We start from the raw sequence: 2,690 nt of genomic DNA, 5'->3' as shown, positions 1-2,690 counted from the left end.
CTGCAGACTAACCCTTTATATATGTTGATAGAAACGCTCATTAACATACCCGGCGGGTGGGACTAACCAAACACAGAGCCGTAAACTTCAGTAAAAACACACCAAAAGTCAACTAATACTACAACAATTATCAATGTTCCACACATTAAATTAAAGCTAAGTCGCAGTTTAAGCAAATAATGAAGACGCATTAAGATAAAAAAAAAAGTACCGGTATGTACTGAGGTATCAGTGACTTCTCGTATATCGGAGACATTTGTTTGAATATCGTATGTATTTGTTTTTAATTGTGCCTTTTTGTTTAAAAAATCTGCAGTTTTTGTCGATTTGTGTGAACACTGTACCTACTTTTGGACAGAATTGCACACATTTGTGATTGACCTGTACATAATTGTGTAAAAACTGTACACAATGTGCCTGAAAATTGTACCTGTTTATTAAAATAAAAAGCGTAAATATTTATGGAAAAATAGAGTGATCGGATAACAGTGGCCCATAGATTTCATCAGAATTTAGATTAAGTTTAAAGTTTGATCGACAAACTGTCAGCAGATGAAATATGTCATGCAGACAGTTGCCTGTGAAAAGATTGTCAGGTTTTGATCATGTTTTTTTCCTTTTTCCTACATCTATTCCTTAAGGATAAAATGTAGTGACACAGGCCCCACCTGCTATTACCTATGTAGCAATACGTCAACACATACAGTATGGGATATTTTAGCATATGTTTTACAGCAACTGAGCAATTATTATGGGACACAATCTTAGGTTTACTCTTGATGATACAACTTTCAGACCTAAAATTTACAAATTTACATTCGCCACGATATACATGTAGCTAAAATATTGCGCTCGTGACAATTGAAAAGGACGTGGTAAAGATGTCACTGCGCTTGTGAAAATTGTGTACCTTGGAATATAAAATCATGGCTTCCATTTCCAGCAGAGGTACTATGCAGTGAATTTTTGTGAGTCTCCTCGGAGATTCCCTGTTGAGACTGAACTCTTATCAGTTAAAAACGCGAAGTCACTGGACTTTTAGACTGGAAATACTCCAGCACGCGTTTCCTAGTAGACGTTGCTGTGAGACAAGAATGGCTTAAATATAGTTCACCTAACGTGAACCAGCTAAGGAGACGTGTTTACGTCACATCATGAGGTTATACACGCGTGGATCAGAAATCCATCCCGACTGTATGTCTGTTTTGACAATTATCTATCCTCAAGCATGCCCCTCCGACTGATTGTCCCTGTTTACGAGTAACCATGACACACTAAACTTTGGTCGGCATAGACCTGTCTTGTGCGCATTACACCCTCCCGATGGTTACTTCCCGGCTTGACACTCTATGCACTAACCATGTACTAACCTCTCTAGTTTTTTGTTCATTCTTCTTGTGAATCAACCATTCAGTTAATTAATCAAACAATTAAACGGTTATGTTTCACCAAATAACTATCTCACATTGCTCTTGCTGCTAACCTACCTTGTCAAACGTTTTGTTTTTAAAACTCCCAAGTAATTAGGTAAGGTTTTTCGATTCTGGAATAGCACTACCAAGGGTACATCTGCCCTCAAAGTTTTATTCTCAATTTTGTTTGACCTAACTAGCCATCTCCAATAGTCATCAGACAACTTCTGCTTAAAGTTTTTCACATGGTGTTTGTTTGATGATTTTTGATGTGATAATACTGTTAGAGGAGCCACCACACAAGTTCTGCTTAAAGTTTTTCCAACGGTGATGTTTGATGTCATTATACTGTTAGAGGAGCCATCACACAAGTTCTGCTCAAAGTTTTTCCAACGGTGATGTTTGATGTCATTATACTGTTAGAGGAGCCATCACACAAGTTCTGCTCAAAGTTTTACCCATGATGATGTTTGATGTCATTATACTGTTAGAGGAGCCATCACACAAATTCGGCTCAAAGTTTTTCGAACGGTGATGTTTGATGTCATTATACTGTTTGAAACATTCATAAAACTTCTGTACATTTCTCACATGAAGTAATTTGGCGTGTTGACCCCGGGGGAAGAAGAGATAACACTGGTTGACTAAGCTGTGGTTTCAGGCTCACTATCATTTTACATGACCACACACACGACTGTTTTCTATCAGCGACATGTCTGTTGTGGGATAGGCCATCATCACATAGACATGGTAGATGACCACACAAACGGCTGTCTTCTATCAGCGACATGTCTGTTATGGGATAGGCCATCATCACATAGACATGGTAGATGACCACACAAACGACTGTCTTCTATCAGCGACATGTCTGTTATGGGATATGCCATCATCACTTAGACATGGTAGATGACCATACAAACGACTGTCTTCTATCAGCGACATGTCTGTTATGGGATATGCCATCATCACTTAGACATGGTAGATGACCACACAAACGGCTGTCTTTTATCAGCGACATGTCTGTTATGGGATATGCCATCATCACTTAGACATGGTAGATGACCACACAAACGGCTGTCTTCTATCAGCGACATGTCTGTTATGGGATATGCCATCATCACTTAGACATGGTAGATGACCACACAAACGGCTGTCTTCTATCAGCAACATGTCTGTTATGGGATATGCCATCATCACTTAGACATGGTAGATGACCATACAAATGACTGTGTTCTATCAGCGACATGTCTGTTATGGGATAGGCCATCATGACTTAGA

The sequence above is a fragment of the Liolophura sinensis genome, chromosome 10, assembly GCF_032854445.1.
Source record: "Liolophura sinensis isolate JHLJ2023 chromosome 10, CUHK_Ljap_v2, whole genome shotgun sequence".
NCBI lineage: Eukaryota > Metazoa > Mollusca > Polyplacophora > Chitonida > Chitonidae > Liolophura > Liolophura sinensis.
Note: the sequence above shows the minus strand (reverse complement) of the source record.